The sequence below is a fragment of the Megascapheus bottae genome, chromosome 4, assembly GCF_031878675.1.
Source record: "Megascapheus bottae isolate mThoBot1 chromosome 4, mThoBot2.hap1, whole genome shotgun sequence".
NCBI lineage: Eukaryota > Metazoa > Chordata > Mammalia > Rodentia > Geomyidae > Megascapheus > Megascapheus bottae.
In genome coordinates this window covers 76,835,770-76,859,905 of record NC_143512.1, presented here as the reverse complement: position 1 = coordinate 76,859,905, position 24,136 = coordinate 76,835,770, and positions in this window count along the sequence as shown.

Sequence of the window (24,136 nt, the reverse complement as noted above, 5' to 3'; positions counted from 1 at the left end):
AATGATGCTTAAAAATCAGTAGACATTATATGATTTTAACTATCTTTCTTTAAAAATCATAGCAGTTAGTAAAACACACCCAAAGTTTTAACAGCTATGTGCTTTCAATACTTTGATATGTTTTGTAAGTAGCTTTAATTTTTTTCTATTCTAAACCTGAGTAGTTTTTAAGTGAGGAAAAATACACTTTAAAAATTCAGTACATATGATATGTTAATATTTCAACACAGCATAAAAATTTACAGGAGCAGATAGAAAAAATACATAAATATATTAACAGTGTCTCTAAAATGTGCAAATACACAATTTGTTTTCTTTATTAGTTCAGTATTTTATGATTATTTGGATAATAATCATACTCTAGATTTAAGAGTTCAAATGAAGGAAATCTGGAAGCATGTTGACAGTGATCTACCTTTATTCTTTATGGAGCAGCTTAAATGAAAGAACATTCCATGTGTCTCGCTGTGGAGATTGTGACCCAATCAGAATAAAGATCATTCTTATAACAACAGCAATGACAAGAGCACCATGCAACCAAACTCAAGAGCACCTTTCCTTGATATTTTTGTTTGTCCTTTACCTGATCACTGTCTCCGAGTGAGAGTGACCTGCACACGCAATGAACCTCGCAGATCTCTTTCCTATCAATAGTCATGTTATAGTCACATGGGAGAAAAGAGAAATGGAGACAGAGATGATGATGATGGTGGTGGTGGTGGTGAGAAAAGAGCAAATCCCTATGATCTACGTCAGTCGACCAACTTCCTTCAGTGCCCAAAGTAGGTGAATCATTCTACATTACATTTTCTTGACTCCATAGATAGCTTTTCCCAGCCTTTCTAATCTGTAAGTACTGTGAGGACTGATTCATGGGTTGATTTCTTGGTTTTAGTAACACACCCCCTCAGCTAATATGTATTAGTACTGCCCTTTCATACTCAGACCTGGTTAGGACAATTGATTATATGGTAAGTATTTTAGCTTAAGTGTGTCTTTTCTGTTTAAGCTATCTGCCACATTTGGGTAACTCAATATATACTTTGAATAAGTAATGAAAAAAATATCCTCCTTCATGACCAGAGAACTCAAGAAATGTTTCATTTCTTTCCAAGTATTAAGATACACTTTCTGCCAGACTTAGGGCTTAAATTCGGAGTCTGAGCACTGTCCTTGGGCTTTCTCAAGGCTAGCACTCTACCGCTTGAGCCACAGCAGCACTTTCAGCTTTTTGTATGTATGTGGAACCAAGAAATCGAACCTGGGTCTTTGGGCATGGTAGGCAAGCACTCTACAACTACGTCAAATTCCTGGTCCCAAGATAAAATGTTATAGGGTTATTACTCTTGATGATAAATTGAAGTGAGATACATAATACCTTTGCCATATTCTATAACTGAGGATTTAGGACTTACTGAATTATAGGAGAAACCAGAAAGTGAAGGTCTAGAAGAAAATCATGAAGGCATATGACTTTGTGAAAAATCATGAAAGAGAAACCAGGGGGAAACCGTGGCAGTCTTCACACATATCTGCAGCATCCTCAGTCCCCGGCCAGTATTCCACACACCCTTCAAATGCTCCTATGTCAAGATCCTGAGAAAAGCTGTCCTGAGTGGGTTTTCTTTTACAACTTTGGACATTCCTCTGGAAGTGAAGCAAGTATTATCTCATTGCCTTTGTGTACCCAAGACCTTATTAATTGTATTTTTTTTATCTTGCAAAGCTCAATTTAAAAAATCTCTGATAATTAGCAAAAAGTACTTTCCCTAGAAAAGGAAAAAGAGAAAAAAGCTTCTGTTTATGATGTTGGTATTAACATAATACTTAAACTATGTTTCTGTTTGTTTCCTTAAGTGTACTTATATGCCTAAGCACCGTGTGTGATGTGCTTTTGGCAATAAGTGGGAACTATAATTCTGAACTTTTAATCAGATTCTAAGACATGAGCTCTGGACGTGGGCATTTTGCTTAAGAATGATCTCAACTCTGGAGCTGCCATAGCTTAGAGACTCAGTGCATGAGCTTCTCCTATCATCTCGTCACTGGCAAGTCTGCCAGGTGTTGAGCTAGAATTGTTTAGAGACCCAAGAATTAGTTAGAGACCCCAGTCTTGAAGGTGAGCTTGCAAGGTCAACTAGCAGAGAATCTATGTTGACTCAGAGGGCCTGTTTTTGTTAGGCATGTGGGGTTACAAAGTCTTGCTCAGAATCACAGTGGCAAGAAACTACCAAGGCAGAGTGAGAAAAAGTGAGAAGGCTAAAGTGTGTCCAGCTCAGCTTAGATGTCTGGATTTACTGTACACTGACAATATCTTTCATACTTACGGTAAATCATGGGATCCCATCCCTCTCTAACTTTGTCTCTGTCTCACTCTCTCTATTTTTATATCATAGTCACTAAGAAAATAAAAAATATTAACAATTCCTATCTGATCATGATGTAGCAAACCTATAGGTGTACTACTTATTTCAAATGAAATAAACCCAGCACTAAAGAAGTGAAATCTCATGAGCATACTCATTTGTGAAATCTAAAAATATGATTTCATAAAAGTTGAAAGTAGAGCAGTTACCAAAAGCTACAGAAGGCAGGAGAAAGGAACAAAAGGCGAGGTTGGTCAAAGAAGGTGCATTTGCCAGGTTTATTCCTAATACTTACGTGCAAATGTATCTTCTTTAACCAACCTCTTCTTTTATTCCTTTCTTGTCATTATTACTGAATGTAATCCTACAAGAGTATTTCAGAACAGCTAGAATTGTGGATTTTGAAAGTTTCTACTACAGAAGAATTTTTTGAGATATAACACAGTCCAATAAACATGATTTGATCATTGTACAATGAATACATTATGGAAACAATATAACTCATATATATAATTGTTGTGTCAATTAAAAATTAAATACTAAAGCCATTTGAAGATGCCTTTTCTTTTTAAGGACATTGATGATATATTGGGTTTATCTGTGCATTTGTGTTCATAAAATGTAACAATTCTTAGTCTGTATATAAATTTTTATATCTTTTTACATATTGTTCTCTTTATCAATATAAAATTACTTTCTTTATTCTAATTTGGACTCAAAGCTTGCCTTTTCACATATGAATATAATAATTCTTGCTTGCTCAGTAGTTTATTGGAGATAGGAGTCTCACAGACTGCCCAGGCTGGCTTCAAACCACAATCCTCAGATCTCAGCTTTCTGCCTAGCTAGAATTATAGCTATGAGCCACTAGTCAGGCAGTGTGTTTTAAATCAATCTGTAAGCTTACCAATTTCTTAAATTGTTTTAAAAGTGAAGACATTAAGATTCAAAGTTATTATTGAAAGGTATGTAGTAATTCCTATTACTTTGTTTTTTTCTCTTCATCTTGACTATGATCAAGATAGAGACACTTATTCTTTCCTGTGTTTTCACTGTTATGTTCTTCTTCCTCTTCTGTGTGTAGGATTTATGTAAGTATTGTCTACAGTGTTGGCAGTGTTGGTTTAGTGGTCACAGGTTGTTTTAGTTTTGGCATGGATTTTTTTATACTACTTCAATTTTCAAGAATATCAAGCTCTAATCTTGACATTAACTGATACTTTTTCAGGGCTTGAAATACCTCATTCTATGTCTTCTTTCTTTTAGAGTTTCTGCTGAAATCTACTTTGATTATTATGAGTTTGCCTTTACATGTGATTTTGTGCTTCCTTCTTACAGATTTCAATACTCTGCTTTTCTGTTACTTGATGTTTTAACTTTAGTATAATAGAAAAGGCTTCTTTTCTGGTTTCGTCTGTTCACTGTAATAAACGCTTCCTACATATAGATGACCATCTCATTCTTAAGATTAGGGAAAAGTTCTGCTATTACCTTATCAAATATTTTCTCTTCCTTTACCTGTCTTCTCTTTCATTCTTCTGTGTCCTCATTTAGTGGTTTGGGGCTTTCAATAATGTACAGGACTTACATATTATTTTGAAATTTTAATTTTATTCTTTGTCTTTGTCTAAGTCTTCAGATATTAATATATTCTGTCTTTAACTTGGTTCAGTCTACTGATGAAATTTTCTACCAAGTGTTTTATTTGACTTACTGAATTTCACTACTCTTCTTTTTCAGAATACTTGCATCTTCCTTGAAATTCTCTTCCATATCTTGCATTATCGTTCTCATTTCATTAAACTACTTATTTGCATTCTCTGATTTCATTCAGGTATATGCTCATAACTTAAGTTCATATCATTAGTAATAGAATCCACAGTTGTGAAGTTCTTGACTTTTGGAACGTTATGTTACTTTCTTTTCCGCAGTCACTTGATTGAATGAATAGTTCAATCATCTATACATTTTCAGTTGAGGTATCCTCAATGTTCTGATAGAACTAGATAGTGTCAGAGTTCTCGTGTTGTTTTTCAGCACTGAACTTGATCAAATATGAACCTTTTTGCTCCTGATCTGGGGCTCATGCTCATATACCACTCAGATAGAAGGAAACTAGCTGAAGTCACTTGCAGTTCCATGCATCCATGCTGCCTGTGAACACAGTCTGTGGTTGGTTACTTGCATTTTGGAAGTTCCTCCTGTTAATATATTCAAACCTCTGCAGACCTTTGCAACCTGCTTGTTACACAGGTTCCCCCGAGTGTGTTTTTAGAGGCAACAAATATCCAAGTCTTGGGTTGCCCCTGAATGTACAGGAAGAAAAAGAATACTGAGTTCGGGACTATGAATGAGAATTGAGGGAATCACATGCTCTGCCTGCGGGTTTCCATCACTTCCAGACCCTGCTAAGAAGTCAGCTACAGTGTGAGAGGGAGGGAGAGCTGTCATGTGAGCCAAGGGACCTGGATTTGCAACTCTCTGCTTACAATTATCACCAAGGTAGAAAGCAGAGGCCAAATGGCCTACCACTCACCAGCTATAGATCCTTTCCCAAGGGAGTGGCAGATAATGGGGCTCTCTAGTGCCAGAGAGACATAGCAAATGACCACCACTCCCATCACTCTACAAGCTCCCCACCACTAAAACTAGTTAGAGGGCTTCTTCCAGACCCTTTACCTTCCTACAATCCCATGCATGGTGATTTCTCACTGAGACACTGTGTAAGAATATTCCTAAATGTCCTCAGTTGTGATGGTTCCTTATTGTCAGTTCTCTAGAGTAACTCAGTCTCAAGCACTAAATCCTCCTCTCTCAATAAGACCTTTGGCTATACCATTCTGAGATACTGGGAGAATCTGAACATCTTTTTTCTCCCATGCTAACCTACTACACTGGAACAGTTACTGTCATACCAGGTCCCAACACTTCGTTTAAGATTTGCAGAAAGTATTAGCTTAAACTGAAGTGAAGTCTGCCCATCTGTCATCAGGGCTTTGCCTGGAGGAGGGAAATCAAAGCTATAAACATCATCTGAGCCCTGGTAACAGATTGACATTCACAGAATCAAATGCGCATATATGCAAAAGAGGTATGCCTGCATCATGTGGAGGTTCTATTTTTAATTTGGGGGGGTTCTCCATATTTTGATTTCAATAAGTATAATGTGTTTTGACTAGAATTTTTTGATGGCATGTATAGCTTGGCCTATACTTATGGAAAATGTTTACTCAGCTCCACTGCTCATCAATTGATTGAATTATTCATATATTTTTATTATTTGCTGAAAAGTAGTTTGAACAGGATACCATCCTAAGTAAAATAAGACAACACCATATGTTTCCTGTCATTTATGAAAGTTTTCAGGAAAACAAAAACAAGATTATGAAAATAAAAGGGTATTGAGGAAAGGCAAAGGGCAAGAAAACAGACTGTTGATAAAAAATAAAGTACTAGAGAGGGTAAGCACCATTGAAGTACAGTATATGCATATGTGGACCTACTGTAATTAAGCCCTTCATATTATACAGTTAAATATACACTAACAATAAGCAAATACAGGTATAGGGCAGTAGCTGTGACAATTACAATTGCAGATTTTATTGTCTTGTTTCTTTCCTGTTGGTACTGGGTCTGAGCCATAGGCCTTATATTTGCACAACTTACTTGTGCCATGCCTCTAACTGCTTTTACCTGGCTATTCTGGAGATGAAATCTCACTGTTTTTGCCAGAGTGGGCCTTGAACAGTCACCCTCCTGATCTCAGTTTCTTGAGTAATTACAATGAAAATAAAAGTCACCAGCAGCTGGCCATTACCTCATTTCCAAACAGAGAAACCACACAGCAAAAATAGAATCCAGAGCTGGGCGCCATGGCTCACACCTGTAATCCTAGCTATTCAGGAGGATGAGATCTGAGGATTGCGGTTCAAAGCCAGCCTGAGACTCTTATCTCCAATTAACTACTAGAAAACCAGATGTGGCACTGTGGCTTAAGAGGTAGGGCTGTGGCTTTAAGCTGAAGAGCTCAGGGACAGTGCCCAGCCCAAGTTCAAGCCCCATGACTGACAAAATATATATATATATATATATACACATATATACATACATATGTTAGTATATATATTTCTCTATATATATTCCAGGAAACAGAGGTATTAAATAACACAATAAACTTAGTTTTGATATATAAGGAGTATTTTAATCATCAAGAATAGAATGCATATTCTTCTCAAATGTACTTGGGTTATTTTTCAGGAAATGAGAGCCCTTGTGCATTGCTGGGGTAATGTACAATAGTATCAACTTTATGGAAAACAGAGCATTAGATCCTCAAAGGGATTAGAATAAAATTGCCAGATGACCCAATAATTTCACTTCTGGAAAGATACCATGAAGAAACAAAAGCCAACTCTTGATGAGATTCTTACACATCCATGCGCATAGTAGTATTATCCATAATAGCTAAAACATGGAAGAAATCCAAATGTCCATCAATGGATGAGTAAGAAAAATAGGGCACATATCTACAATCAAATAGTTTTCAGCCTATGAAGAAATAATTTTTTGGCAGTCCTGGGCTTGGGCTCAGGGCCTGAGCACTGTCTTTAGGTTTTCTCAAGGCTAGCACTCTACCACTTGAGCCACAGCACCACTTCTGGTTTTTTTTTTTCTACGTATGTGGTACCAATGAATTGAACCCGGGCCTTCATGCGTGCTAGGCAAGCACTCTACCACTAGGCCAAGCTCCCAGCCCCAGAAATATAATTTTGATTCAAAAGACAACATGAGAAAGTATCAAGAAACAAGTGAAGCAAGTCAGCTATGAAAAGACAAATGCTGTATAATTTAATGATATGAAGTACTTAGAGTCATCAAAAATCATAAAGAGTGGTAGTTAACAGGATCTGGAAAGAGGATAAGGGGTGTTTAACGGGTGCAGAAGTGTAGCTTCGTGAGATGAACTGAGTTGTGCGGGGAATAGAGTACAGCGTGGACTGTAATGTGGATATACTTAATGTTACACAACTGTACACTTTGAGGTGAGTATTTCTGTCATTGTATTCTACTACAAAATTTCAAATATTAGAAGGTATTCGTAAATCAATGGTAAATTTTGTTGTCAAAATCAGATTTCTTTCAAGATCAAATCCTTGATTCATAGCCCAGTGTAATGAACAGGAAAATCATGAGGACCATGCACTACCATAGTTCGCTTACTCAGAAAATTTTCCACACAGCAATCATTGGAAAACTACATCCAGGACTGAAATATATCAATTTCTCCCTTTATATATTTTAATACCCTGTTGTGAGCCATCCCTGTCTTACATCGCTAGTCTCTATATCACAGAAACCTAGTTATATTCTCGCCAGCAATCAGGCTTCCAACTTGTGTTTAAGAAGGAGATGAAGTTGAAAGAAGATGTCACTGAATATATTAATTTTGAAAATCTAAAAAGCATAAACAGACTGTAAAAGACCACATGCTAGTCTTCTTTAGTTTCCAACCACAATGGATGTACAGGGAATGATTATACTAGGGTTTCTGCAATGAATGAAATCCAAAGTAGTTCCAACAAATAATGAATTCATGGTGGAAAAAGTAATTTTTCTCATTTGCCATCTTATCCTATGTTTTGTTTTTGTCTCCAAAAAGATATATATGGGGGTGAGACTAGAGAAATAAACAAGCAGGAGGTATCCTTGTAATATTTACAAATAAAAGATGCTGTGGTGCTATAACTGCAGAATGTTTTGACAGCATTTCAGATTTGGCATAATATCTCGTGTGAATGTTATCAAGGGCATTAGAAGCAAATAGCTAAATGATACTATCATTCCCTTCCTGGCCTGCCATATGGGGATCGTTTTCTTTTTCCCTCCTCAGTTGATCCAGTGCTGACTAAGGAAAGACAAAATAAAACTAAAAATGATGATGTGAAATGTTTTCCAACCAGCCAGAGTCAGATCCTGAGATCAGTTCCCTTAGCTATCTAAGACTTACATTCATTGGTACGAATTTTGTGCACAAATGAAACTCTTTAAAACTTCAAGGTGTATTATTTAGACTCCTATCTCTGTGACAAGTTCCTGGGATGAATTCATTTATAGAGAGGAAAAGGCTATTTTGTCTCACAGCTTTGAGGTATCAGGCTAGGGTAGTTTGTTCCCATTGCTTTGGATAATACATCATGAAGGAAGAATATTTCCAAGGAAATCTGTTCATTTACTGCTAGCTTGAAAGTAGAGACAGAGAGAAGACAGAGGAAGCAGTAGGAAGAGGTAGAGAGGGAGAAGGAGGAGGAGGAAGAGGCAAAGGAAAGGGGAGGAGGAGGAGAAGGGGAGGAAGAGAAGGGAAAATAAGGGGAATGGGAAGAGACCAGGGTCCTGTAATCCCTTCAAGATCTCTTAGTGACCAATTTCCTCTTCCTTCCATTAGGCTCTAGTTCCTGAGGGTTCTGACATCTCCTACCAGCACTGCAGACTGATGACCAAACCTTTAACACATGAGACATCAGCAATTGGTATAATGAGACAGCCACCTCAAAAAGAAACAAGTAAGGGTCTGGAATATTCAATGTCATTAAAATGTCAATTCACTCCAAATTACTCTATAAATACCATACAACCTCACTGAATGTCCCAACAGATTTTTTTGTACTGACCAACAATTTCTACAGCTTACATATAATGTAAAAGTAACTTTAAGAGCCAAAGCAAATTCGAGAAAACAGAATGAAGTTAGAACCTTCATAACTTAATGTAATTAGTCAATATAACAAAATACTGAGGAAAGCGTGAACTTTGATAGGGTCTGGGACAGCGAGGTCATGCTAATAATGAATATACTCAGAGCCTGAAGGCTGGTTCCAGATATCATTTCCCTGAACTGTAGAACTTGGGAGCGGAGGGGTCAAGAGGGAAAAAACTAGGAGAAAATGGGGGTGGGGTGACATGGTACAAAAGAAATGTACTTATTCTCTGATTGATGTAACTGCAACCCTCTGTTTATCACCTTTGCAATAAAATTGACATTAAAAATGTCATTTCTCTCCAAAAGAAACAAAATATCTTTGCATAAATAGTCAATTCCAAGGGCACTGCAGAAAAAAAAATCAAAGCTGTATCCGTACAGCATGTGATATCGGAAAACAAAGCGCTGAAGGATGGGATATTCAAAGCCAAGCTGAAAAATCAGCCCAAGGACACAGGCCCGTGAATCCAAACTTGCCTAAGCAGGTTCATGCTAGATCACATTGTAAACAGTAGAATGCTAGAAACATCCATGAGACTACCATAATTTATAATAATCCGAGAGATTAGGAAAGGGGGATATGCACAGGAGTGACTGACACGGCTCAACAGCTATGATCATAGAAAATAACATTTTATGACAGGAACTCCAAGAAAAGGAATAAGAGACATTCTTAGTTGCTGTTTTTTGCTTTCTTTTCCTTTTGGTCTCGATAGTTTGTCTGTATTTGGGAGTGTAAGGTGAGGCACAGAAGAGTGGGACAAGTGTGAACAAATGTCCCAGTGGTAGTCACTACACACTACATGGAAGATGAGCTGCACTTCTGTACTGGTGGGCATGGGAGGGAAAAACTGGGAGAGAAGGGAAGGTGTAACGTGGTTCAAAAACAATTGTACTCGTTACCCGATTCATGCAACTGTATATCAACTTTGCAATAAAAATATTTAATGCACCTTCTATCTGGCAAATATCATGTAACCCTTTTACTAATTACAATAATGAGTAAATAAATAAATAAAAAAGAAAAACCTTAAAAAATTCATTATGTTCCCCTAAAATTAGAGGCAAAATGTAAAAAAAAAAGAAATAATTGAAAACAGCTCTTTCAATTCATAACTATGGAAAAGACAAAAATAGAAATTTGTCGTTTAAAAGCCATGGTAATTATTACCGGAGGTTAGACATACCAAATGGTCCAGCTCGCGCACAAAATGATGAGGAGAAGCACGGTTTGCTCAACGTGACATTATTTCCCCAAGATAGTTATTCATTGAAGAAGGAAACAATAAATTTCAAATGGAAATAATTGCAGGTACCACCTTGGCCACTTGATCAAGTTTAGCATTAGATATTAATTAGGCATATGGATATAACACACCTCCCGAGACCACATAGGAGGAATGTCAAAATAACAAAGCTTTTATCTAATCACAGGAAAACAAAAACATTATACCAATCCAAATCGTAGGACATTCTACAAAAGAGCTGTCATATATTCTCCATATGTTATCAGATCAGGGAAAATAAATGACAGAGACTGTAAATTGTCAGAGTATCTGTAAACAAGAGAATTAATGCAATGTGAATCCTAAATGAGGAGTCCAGAATTATAGTGTGGAGCAGAAAAAGAATCCTCATGAGAAGACTGATGAAATTTGATTAAATCTATAGTTGAATTTAATTTAAAATCATATAACTAATTAGAAGGTTTTGATGGTGACTCCTTTGATAATGTTCCCTAACTTTCATAAAGCAGACTTAAAAAGAAGCTCCCACTGCGGGCTGCTGTGATGATTTATTGCATTTAAAGATTAGGAATAATTAAAAATATGAACAGATGCTTGTAGATTAATAGCTCAGAAGCCGCTATTACACAACTCAGCCCAAGAATATAGTACCATGTCTCCAAATATATTACATTTCATCATCTATTGACCTCTTCTGTTTCTCCCTCAGTTTAAATTTCTGAACATCTCTCTCTCTCTTTCTCTCTCTCTCTCTCTCTCTCTCTCTCTCTCTCTCTCTCTCTCTCTCTCTCTCTCTCTCTCTCTCTGTCTCTCTGTGCCTTTCTTCCTTCTACTCTGTTTCTCTTTGTTTTTTCTCTTCCACTTTTACTCATATTTCTGTATTATGTTCATATATAATACAAGATTGAAGAATATTTTTAAATAAAATATCCAGTTTCATAGCTTCGTTACTGAAGCTTTTAAATTTTCTCTTTCAAAATAAGAAGCTAAAACTGTATTAGGTGATTGTCCTTTCGAGTGAGTCATAAATTGATACAGCATGTGTGAGGTAACTGGCTTGACAGAAAATGGTTTCCTACCTCTGGCAAAAAGCTTCCAAGTTCATTCAGAATGATGTTGTCAACATAGATTTTCATGAGATGCTTTGAGATAGAAAATAAAAACCCCAGTCACACACAAAGACTTTATTCTTTAACATTATAAACCAAACATTTATCCTTTTTTACTCCTAATCAGGCTGCAATTGAGCACAATACATGGGTGGCTGGATGAATAATTCCAAAACACAACTGTTCTTTGTCATAGGAAGAGCATAATTTTTCATTGCCAGAGTCAACTGAGTTCGGTTACATTCTACGCTGATACACTACAAATTAGACAGATGAGAGGTGCTCTTGGAGTTAGCTACCTAGAATTTCTTTTTAAATCAAAGTTAGCTTCAAGTAGATCTGAAGCGCTTTCAAAATTTGGCTGTCATCCTAAATGCCTTCACTATGGGACATAAAATGATGCGGGGTTTTTTTTTCTTTTTCAGTTTGCTACTCATTTCCTAAGTTGAATTTCCTCTAATTTAGCTCCGACAGAGTCTGATCAGAAAAGACTTTAAAGATCAAGGAGGAAAGGCATGATGTACAAATAGAAAAAAAAGCAAATAATTGCGTTTTTCAAATTTAATTTTTTACTTTTCCTAAATATATTCTTTCTTCACTGCTCAATCTGCTTACATCTTACAGGAGGGCAAATGGTGTGTGTGTGTGTGTGTGTGTGTGTGTGTGTAGAGGGTGTTAGATGTCTATGCTGAGAACCTGGGGCTCAAGATCAGTAATAGTCTACTATTAGAGTAACTTACAAATTGAAATACCTTCTCCAGGTACTGACCTCCCATACATATGCGGTGCCATACGACAGCCTCAAAAACTCAGACGTTTGTGGAAAATTGGAAGGTGGAAAAGAAGACTTAAGGTGCAAAATTCTGACCCGTAGAAAACAGAGATGATTCAAGTAATTGAAAACATTCTGAAACCTTTCGATTAGAATTTCACAGAAATGCAAAGGCTGCATTGTAAAACAAGAATAAGCATTGAAATCTTGTCTGCCTAACAAAATAAAACACATTTATGAGCAAGAAGGTAAGTACACCAAGATTAAATTAGGAGATCTCCAGTAAACTGACAGTTGCTGAATCAGTACTGATGCTTTACTTCCTTTCTATTAATATTTAGTTCATCAGCAACTAAATATTAATCATTTTTCCATCACCTTATTGTTTTCCCCCTTTCTGATGGGACCACAAGAAGCACATTTAGATAAGGAGCAGCTACTTTGAGGTGTCGAGTGAGAATGCCACATGTTCAAGATGCCTGGAAAGAGCAGTTGACCTTGGGGCTTATTAGAATTACAGAATCTCACAGCAGGCCTCATCATAGTCTGTCTTATTTCTCACTGAATGAAAATTCAAAGCTCTATTTTGATAGTGACTTCTTCAGTCAATTTCTGCTTGCTTGGAAAATAAATGATGACACCTGATAGAAGAAAATATTGCAGTAAAGTAATCCTGACCCAAAACCTATCACCTAATAGAAAAGAAGTTAGCTAAGAGAGGGGGGGACAAGAGAAGGAAATGAAGGAGGAAGAAGTAAATAGAGGTGAGTGCTTAAAGAAAATTTTAACTCCAAAAAATGAAAGATACAAATATTATACATTTGACAATGTCTCCCAAGTACTAGAAAGGTCAATGAAATTGTTCACATTTGGTACAGGGATAAAGGTAGCTTTAAATGCTCATAGAATGGAAAGAAGTAGTAACCAAATATTCAAAAATAAAACAGAACAGTTGGTATTATTCATTGGTATAATGCATGTCTAGCATGCATTTTTCTTTGGTATCACCTAAGTAAAATGACACTTACAACCATCGGCTTCTAAAATTGTTAACTTCACAGAATTTCCAAGGCTCTGCTTAATTTTTTAGAAATATCTCCTTAGAAACTCAGTACTATGTTCAAAGTTATAAAATTCTGTGCTTTTAGGCTTACTAAGTGTCCCATCCAAGTAAAAAGAAAATACTCTTTCTTGCACCAGGAAATGTGAAGCTGAGAAAGTGGATGGATGCACAGACAAATGGGTGGATGGATGGACGGAAGGATGGATGGATGGATAGATGGATGGATAGACTTCTCAAATAGCTGGTGCCATCCAGGACAAATAGATGACTCAGCTGAGTTCACTGATATTTCACAGGAAAATCCACGTTTCCAAACCAGCTGGCCAATTTCCATTTGAAAACAAAGTCTCCAGATATTTTTCGTGAAAATTGCTCCTCCAGAGAGGAAAACAGATTTCTCTATCAGTACAGATTTGCAGGTCACTTTTACAGAATTTCTAGGCACATCAGCAGCCACTCAGGACTGCAGAGAACAGGGTTCTGCTAATGAACAGAATATAGGAGCACAGGAGGTCTCATTTGGGACAGGCAAGCAGTATCAGAATCTGTGGGCACGTGAGGGAGGGGAGAAGCTGTCTATGCTACATTTTCAGCTCCCTCAGGAGATCGCGATGTACAGCCTAGCTCAATCATCTCTACCAAAACAATGGTTCCAGGCAAGATTTGTATATAAGAAACATCCAAATACACAGGAAAATACAAATCAAGGTAGCATCCTTCTCTAAATAAGGTCCTTGAGTTTGTAAGCGTAGCATCCTTCTCTAAATAAGGTCCTTGAGTTTGTAAGCTCCTACCTGTGTTTGCTGATGATAAGATCTTATACCTAGAAGGCTTTAAAGATTCAGCCTCAGAAACTTCAAGATCTGATAAACAAGGAGTGTAGGATCTAAAAATCAACATGCAAGAAAAAGTAAAATTTTAGTATACTAACTGTAAACAGGTGTGGTAGAGTTCAGGAACATAATTACATTCCCACAAAAAGATATCTAAGATAAAACTTAACACAAAGAGATGAAAGACATCTATAATAAAAGCTAGAAGACCCCAAAGAAGGAAACTGAAGAAGACACAAGAAGGTAGAAAGACCTGTGGAGAGAGAGAATTGGCAGAATTAATACTATGAAAATGGCTGGATATTATTGAGAGCCATCTACCAATTCACTGAAATTCCCATTAAAAACCCTAAGAGCTTTCTTCACACAGAAAAAATCAATCCCAAAATTTATATAGACACTCAAAAGACCCCAAATAGATGAATCAGTGAGGGAGGGTTTGTATTGCTGGACATAACACAATGTATGACTTAAATTATACTAAAGAGCCAAAGTAATCAAAACAGCTTGTTACCAACACAAAAACAGACATGAAGACCAAGGGAAGAGAGTAGAAGATCTAGAAATAAATCCACGAAGCTCTAGCTTCTCTTCTTCAGCAAACAAAAGCAAAACATCACAAATGGTGTTGAGTGAAATGGTAGGGATTTAGGGGTACCACCAGGGCACACTTGGAGATCATATCCCTCCCCTTCACAAAACAGGACATCTTTAGGACGTGAATAGATAGTTCTCATACCAGAGCCACATACCCCACCCCTCACTCAACCTTCTAACTTCATGATGATTCCTTGTCCTAACAATATAAGAAACATGTTAAATAAGCTCTCTGTTGGAAATACTATAGCTTCCATTGGAAAGAAATGAGGTGTGCACCACAGACCGCATAAAACAATGAAAGCAATTTAAAGACAAAACATAGAGGCTAAGTAGGAGTAATTTTGCAATATTGAAAGCATATGAATGGCCTGCTGCTCTGGACAAGGCTCTGGAAAGCGTTGGCCTTTGCCCAGCTTCTCCTGGGAGCTCCAAGGAGGCCTTGGAGCCCGCACCTTCTATCTCCAGAATCAGCTTTTCTGACCCATTCATGGAGGGTGAGGCAGGCAGAAGGTTCTTGGGTCGTCCATTTCCTGCTGATGCTGAAGGAGTTAGAGGTGAGGGATCCCTTGCAACTGATTTAGTAGCTGGTGAGGGAGGGTGTGATTCAATTCCTTTGGGATACGTTTGCCTTTACTCATCCAGTGAAACCCTTTGTTGCACAAGAGCTCCATCTATGGGAGAAATTGATTATAGAGCCATCCACCCTTGCCACCTTGAAGACTGAACCATGCATTATTAGCCTGGTGGCTCTCAATTGAGGACTTTGGGCAATGCATCCATTCATTCTGGGTTGTCATACCTGCATGGAATGGGGACTAGTATCTGGTAGGTAGAAGGCGGTAGAAGACACTGCTGAGTGCCCTACAATGAGTCCGAGGCCTTTACATCATGATTTCCCATCCTAAGACAAGACTCTGTACTTGAAAATGAACAAGTTGCTGAAATTTATCCTTATAGATGGGCTGTGATCCCACCATTCAAGACCCAAAAGGAGTCTAAAATGCTTTCATATTCCTCTACTGCTTTGTTAAACTAAGCTTCCTACTTTTTCCTGTTGTCAGTGGATCTGATGAATTCATTTGGTTTCATATATTTCCTTTGGAGTGTCTAAGAATGACAACTAGCGACTGAAAACAAAAAGACAAAAATGTATTGATAATGGTAGAATTTGAGCTTTACCGAGCCACTGAATATGACTATTTTGGGTCTGAGTTCCAAGGAGTTAGACCTACCACTGGGGCTATGTAGATTCCCTGCTATTCAAGCCACCATAATCAATATTCTAATTGTGAGGATGTTTATGGTAAGTATACAACACTGAGAAACAGTCCTGATATTTTGGACTCTCCACTCAACACATCAGTCACCAAGTCAGCATTCAGGGGTGCAGACAGCTGTTTAGGGGGTTGCAGAAGGCTTTGGAAGGAAGGTGTAGTTTATGAACTTTTTACTTCTGTCCAAAGAGAGCCACATGGACCTTGTAGTTGAAAAGAATAGACACTTGTATTTATAATATATGTATACACACATATAAAACCAAGCTCCTTAGTCCCTATGGTCTCCTAATTGTATGCTATGAAGAAAATCTGGAAATCTCACGTTCTCAGCCTGATGTGTGATTCTGCAGAGGAATTATAGTTTCCAGCTGCGGTGTCCATGCATGCCCTCGCTCCAGTGAATCCTGCCTCAGCCATGTCATCTCCAGTGAGAGGAACAGATCAGCCTGATTGCCTGGGAACAAAACCATCTCCCTCCACTTAGGTGAGGGGTATTCTTCCTACTTATACGAGTGCTATTCTCCTCCCCTCTTTAAGAAGAAATCACTGAAAGTATCTCATTAAATCATGACTAGAGACCTACCGATGTCCCTGCAATTCAAGTTATGAACCCAGAGATGAATAAGAGAGTCTTGCAAGCTTCATGAGATGTCCGGGCATCAGGATTCTCATTCCCAGCCTTAGTTCACTTTTCATTGTGATATGGCATCAAGCCCTCCATGTTGCATTTGGAAGAAACAGGGCATTCCCGGAAGTTGCCTGATCCTTCCTTTTGTCATTAGTAACGACAGACCAAGCTTTAGATCCTTGTCCAGAAAATATCTAAATTTCTACACTCTCATCAGAGTAGGAAAAATACGTAGCAAGAAATCTTTAGTATCCAAAATTCATATTAAATGAGTAATGATTTAATAACCTTTTTCTTCAAGTGCCATCAGCGAGAAATTGCACAGCTTTATGGAAACCCTTGATTTATTAGTACAGAAGATTGCCTAGCTGAGCCCGTTTGCCTCATAATTTGTGGGAAAGAAACAAGATTAAAAAGATATTTAAGGGGAAAATGAGCTAAGAAAAAATGGCAAGAGAATGTGTGCAATATTAATTGTAATTGAGAAGGGAGCCTCCTAGCTCAAGGCAGGGAGTGTGTGTGTGTGTGTGTGTGTGTGTGTGTGTGTGTGTGTGTGTGTGTGTAATATCAGGGCACTAATAAAACTGGTGTTTCCTAAACTTTCAGATGCTTTGATTCCAATGGAGCTCATAAGAAGTGAAGGTTCAAAATAAGAAGCTCAGTAATCACAAGTGTAAATATGATAGAAAAGTAGAGCATCATGTAAAAAATACCATGAATCCTGAAAGATGCAGAAATGCCTTCTCCCCAAGTAGAACTTTGTGAGATAATAAAAGAAAATGAATATATACATTGTATAAAAATAAACTAACACAGTGAGTTATTTTATTCATGCCAAGGACAGGGAACAAAGATTAAGACCCCAACAATTTGCCAGGATGACACTTGTCCCTAAATGAGTCTGCGAGAATTCAAAGATTATGGACTATGAAATGGAAAATGTGATCTATACACTGGTAGTTTGTGAAATATTGTTTGATGATCAGAATAATGCAGAATTTGGACTTGGTAGAAAAAAATGTTCACATTTTTGATGCACAGAAAATTCTGTAATAAATAATAATACTGTGTCTAGATAGTGCTTATGTTACCAAAAATATGTAATTGCTTTTGTTACCAATAAATCAAGGTTATGTAGTTGGAGGCAATGCTTATATTTCTCATGTTCCATTTGAAAAAAATGAAGTTTATTAAATCATAACCTATTTGTTACGAGTTTATAAACCTCTATTGATTTAGTGCTATGCCCCATATCCTACAAAAATAAAAGGAACAGAATTTCTGTTTAGTCTCTTTCCAGGAGGGTATGAGGTTCAAAGAAATGGCATGTTCTACAAAAATTTTAGTCTGGAATTTTGAAGCTAAAGAAAACCAAAGAGGGCTGGGAGTGTGGCCTAGTGATAGAGAGCTTGCCTAGCATGCATGAAGCCTTGAGTTTGATTCCTTAGAACCACACATAGAAAAACAGATCCAAAGATCAGCTAACCAGCCCAACATGGTATAAGCAGTCATTACCTGTCAAAACTCACTGGTGTTGTTTCTTTGCTGCTCTTCTAATTCTGATACTGTTTCTTAATTACCTCTTCTCTAATATTCCCACTGACTTCTTGAAGTGGTCTGTTTTACCTAGAAGTAGATTTATATTTAATCCCAAATGTTTAGTTCCAATCATTATGATTGTCGATATTGGTCCAAAATTATCCCATAGGTATTAAATTGTGTGTGTGTGTGTCTGTCTGTCTGTCTATCTATATGTACATATGCATGTATCTGAATATGAATACTAAACTCAGTGAACATTCTTGCAGTACCCGAAGGCAGCTAGCCAATGCCTCCATTCCTACCTTGAGACTTTTCCAATAAACTAAATGAGTACATTTCTTCACAAAGGTTAGAACCAAATCTCTTTTTTTGTTCAAATTAAGTTTCATAACAGATTGGCTTTTCTCTTCACAATGTACTCCTCTTCACACATTTTCAATTTAAGTTAGACATCCAGGGTGATAGTTGTACAGCAATAAACCACAGGACCCAAACTTTACTGCAGTCAACAGGTTTAAATGAATGTACACCAGTAGGCATAAATTGTAAGTGAAAGGAACACAGAAATTTAGGGATCTTGAACAAAAATAACACAGAGAGATTTGATTTAGATTTCAAAGTCAAAGGAAGTTTTTCTAAGGTAAGAACGTAAAATATAAAGCCAGAAAAATGAATGAGGTCACTGTAACTCTGACAATTTATGTACTCTAAAACCAAATTAATTTTGGAAACAACATGTAAATGAATGTGATCATTTTGACCATAGTCTCCAGTGTGAAATTACTCATTGTTCAGCAAATAAATATCAAGCCCTTACTGTCTTTAAATAAATGCATTCAAGAATAGGTATACATTTTAAACATCTATGGTTTAAATATATATACATTCAACTGGAATGAATTTACAACTCATTGAAATCCCTGCTTCTGATTATATTGGTTTTTAAAAAAAATACCTTCAGCCTGTAATCCTAGCTACTCAGGAGGCTGAGATCTGAGGAGCACAGTTCAAATTCAGCCTAGGAACTAAAGACCATGAGACTCTTATCTCCAATTAACCACTAGAAAACCAGTGGAGCTGTGGCTCAAGGGGTAGGGCTGTAGTCTTGAGCTGAAGAGCTCAGGGACAGTGCCTAGGCCCAGAGTTCAAGCCCCACAACCACAAACAAAATTCCTTCAACATATACACAATGTCTCTGTCTTCTTAATTAATACATTCACTTTCATTCATTCATTTACTGATTTATTTCAAGTTTGGGGGGGAATGCATGTGCATGCTTATGAGAGAAAGAAAGAGTCCTGAGGCTTGAACTCAGGGCCTGGGTACTATCCCTGAGCTATTTTGCTCAAGGCTAGCCACAGCTCTATCCAGCCTCTAGTTGGTTAATTGGAGATAGAAATCTCATGGACTTTTCTGTCCAGGCTGGCTTTGAAGCATGGCCCTCAGATCTCAGCCTCCTGAGTAGCTAGGTTCTCAGGAACGAGTTACAAGTGCCCAGTGATTTGTTCCAGTTTGTATCCCAAGCATCCAGAGCACAGTGAACTTTCATGTACCTTAGGACATTTCCACTCCCCAGAAGAGAAAATGAAAAAGAAAATGTCCTCTTAGAAAAAATCATAGTAAGTGAAGTAAGCCAGACTCAAAGGAACGTAGGCTCAATGGTTTCCCTCGTTTGTCAAAATCAGTAGAAACCTTGGGCTCTTCTAGCAAAGATTTACAATAGAACAAAACCTAGATACATAAGGCCATATAGTATGACGCTAAATGAAAGGACCTCCAGGATATAGAAACAAAAGCCATATAATGAATGATTGTTGTCCATAATGTACTATGTTATCTCTCATCTCTTTTGCCGTCCCTTGGTTATCTCATATTGTTACAGTATTTCACCTTGTTTTCTGATATATTGTATATATGCTTATTTGGTTATTTGAAATCTGATAGGGAAGGGAGAAAACAAGATGAGGGGCGGGGGTGGGGGGAGGGAAATGGGGACCAAGACATGAGAAAGGGTATCAATGTTTGTGAAGTAAATGCACCTTCTATCTGGTGAATATAATGAAACCCTTCTATTAATTACAATAAAAAAATATATGGGGAAAAAAAAAAAAGGAAACTGTCCTCCGGGTAGACAGAGAAAGGAGCTGTTTCACTTGGATGTCATCATTTTCATCTAGGTGGCGCTGCAGGGCTGATAGTCTGTCCAACAGTAGAGAAGTGGTTAGTTAGCTAGATGGTGGATGGATGGATGGGCAGACAGACAGATCTAGCTGCTGCTAGAAACCTCCCTTGCCAATACTGTACTCTGTTCCCATACTAACAAGTACAATTCAATTACAACTCTTCAAAGATTATAGAACATGAGTTACTATTTTCATTTGAAAAAAAATTCTCCTTATATAACAGTAGTATGGAATATTACTTCTTTCTTAACTTTTGCTTTTGCCTCTTGGAACTGGCCATCTGACCTCTCCATGCTTGACTTTCACCACACAGAAAATGGAGATACTAATGAGTACCTACTTCCATAGATTTTTCTGTGGAGATCACATGAAATAATTCATGGAAAGTACTTAGCACAATGCCTTGAACTTTGTAAGAATTCAATAAATCATAGCTTTTATTACTTCTGGTCCCTGGAAGGCAACTTTCTGAGCCAAGAAAGTAGAACAGCTGAAGTTTTATTTTTGTTCTCCTGTACATCTAATATTTCAATCTCCATCTACCAATGGGAGGATTTCGAGGCTTAAAATAGCAAAGAAAACAGCCATTCTAAGTGTAATTTCACTGCCAACCAATAATATGGCACAATACTAGTTGCACTCAAATGATGAAGCTTTCTATGAACATGTTTTTACAAACAGAATTTAGAAAGTTACCTCAACCATCGTTAGAGATTTGGCCTCAGTACAATTTTCTTTTGCATTTTGTATTGTCACATAAGTTAGGTAAAGAACACATTTCTCTTTGTACAATATCACGCCTTCCATTGTACTCTCAGTTTGTCCCTCCCATTGGCACAATTCTTAAAGGTCCACTTTTCTGGTAATACAACTTTTCTCTCCGTCTCTTTCTGTGTTGGGGCTTTGTAATCAGAATTTGAGAATTTTAAGTCACTCAACCCCTTTGAGCCCTTTATTTATTCAACTCATTGAATGAAAGTATGCATTTCCTTAAATATGGTGCCCAGATTTGCAAAGCCCTATCTTTCCAAGGTAAAAGAAAATTTCCATAGAAATATCATCACTTCATTCAATAGTTTGTCTAATTTCACCCTCACATGGAAACCCTCTTTTTTATGAGAATTGAGACCACAAGAATAATTTTTCTGTGTATTTATTTATTCTTTTTGGGAGAACCAACTTGGAACAAAGGTTATTAAGAAATGTAATACACATTCTGCTTTATTTGGGGTTTTGGCATACACAACAGACATTCATTTTCTTGCAATTCTGAAGGGTGGAAAATCCAAGCTCAGAGGTCTTCAGGGTTCAGTTCCTGATAAAATCTGTCTGTGGCTTTCAAACAGCTACATGCTTGTGTCCTTGAGTGGTAGGGAGAAAAGCAGTTTTTCAGGTGCCTCCTGAATGTTTAACATTCTATTATAGGCATTTGAAGTATACAATATGATGTTTGACATGCAGACACACAGTGAAATCATTGCTGCTGCCATGAAAGTTAATATATTCATCAGTTCATAATCACTTATTTTGTATGTGTGGCAAGAGGACCTAAAATACACTCTTTTGGGGAAAAAATCCCAAATACAATACACTCTGATTGACTCTACGTTGCATGTTTTGTTGTATGTTCATTCATTTAATCATTGTTTTCCTTCTTATCGTGCATAATCAAAGCATGTGTGGTAAATCTGTGGCACACAGGCTTAATGTATACCCCAAAGAGGGATTTCTGGATCACATTGTAATTTTACTCTCATTTATTTTTAAGAAAATGTCATATTTTTTCACAATGATTACACCAATCTACATTTTTACCCATTGTGTAACAAGCTTACATTTTTTGTTTCATAAATGTTTCAAGAAGATACTCGTCACTATCTAAGATGTGATTCACTTTAGCAGAAGATGAAGGAAACTCAAATTAAGCTTTGCTAAATAGTAGAAGATCTTCATTGGCTTTTATCAGTAAACCATAATGCATTCAAGGATGCATAGAATCATAGGTTCAGATGTCATCAGAACTCCCTCTGGATGTCAGTTCTGCCTCTTTCTGCAGTTCTGGGTTCCTATTGTGAAAGAATCCACTACTTGACTAAGATTCTACTATCCTACTACTACCACCTCTGGACTAAATAATGTACCCATTCAGATGCCCCTAACTGCCAGCTAGCTTCAAAAATGTCTTGACAAAAGACCACCCCCTCACCCAAGCTCATGGCCCCTTTCCAAACGGCCCACATCCAGTGACTGGTCCCTGGGGCCAAGGGAAGCTCGGATCTCTCAGCCAATGTCAGGACACACCTGCAGATCCACCTTCCAAATCCATTCCTTTTCTCCATGTAATCAGATAAGGCGGGCCAACATCACCTGCTGCTCTGCCCTGCTTTCTTTCCTTTCTCTTCCACAACTGCAAGTTTCAAGAATAGTCCCTGGGTAATTAAAATTGCAATCCCTTTTCCCCTTCCCTTCCTTGAAAGCTCTGAGGCAAGAGACAAGTACTGGCCAGCTCCACCTACAAAAGATACTGGAAAAGACACTCACTAGCCTTTGATGCCCTTCAAAGCTGCCTAACCACTAGGTGTGCCCAGTGTTGTGTTTTGTTGGGCAAGTTAAATCTGGACCAGTCGTTGCCATCTGGAACATGAGTGGCAAATCCAGAGGGAGAAGTCCACGCCAGCAATGAAACAAGACTATCTACTTGTCCTTTGGATCTTAAAAGTTGGGGTAGGAAGAAATGGTTTCAGAAGATAAATGTGATACCATCACAAGAAAATGGCACTAAAAAAGCCATGGAAACCTAATAAGTCTGCCTGCCTTTGTGTAGCTGAGCTACTGCTAGGTCAGCATCCCTTCCTCCCCTTTGAACCTCACCTCAGACTTGTTTCTCAGACCTGCCTAGCAGTGAGGTCCCACTTCACCAAGCCTGGCATACAGCTCACAGGCAACTCAGTTCAGGCACTAGCTACTTTTACTAGGGACCATGTAGAATGCAATGAGACTGACGTATGAAAGAGTGTCTTGGCAATATAAGTAATACATCTTATTCTAGAGAGATTTATGGAGATTCCTTTCATGAAGATTTTGAATATAACCCCGACTATAAAACTATCTAATGGACGTTTCAGGCCATTCAAGAATGTACATCGTCAATTGAGTTGTATCTTCTCCAATTTAATATTTTTGGAATTTAAACAGATTCCAATGAGTCTACTTTTGAGGAAATTCTCTTGGGTGCTGTATAAGTGTATTGACCTTCAGCATTTCATTACTGAGGACATCCGTCAAGTTCTCAAGGGCCTCTGAGACCTGGAGGAACAACCGAGTTGTGGAAAGCAGTAGAGAATGGGCACCACGCAGTGAGGGAGGATCTCACATGACTCCAACACTGATAATAACATGCACACTTGTGGATTCTAAACTGCCTGAAACAGTAACAAAATGACTTCTTCAAGCCTAAAAGATGACCTTTCAGGTTCTTTAATAGTTTGATGCATTATTGCTTGCAATAGTCTTTGTCCTTTGTCATATGCCCCCAAATTTCTTAATAAATTAAATCTTTTAAAAGGCGAATTTTTGTCAAAAGAATATTGGGATCTATCGCCTTCCCAAGTCTTCACTCTCTCAACTCTTCTCAGACCCTCACAGTCAATTTCCCTAACTTTCTTTTAATGTGGTCACAGCCAGTCTATTTTATGGTACATATTGTTAAATTTACCTTTACAGATAGATTCTATCTCCTTAAGCTCTATGCTTGATTAG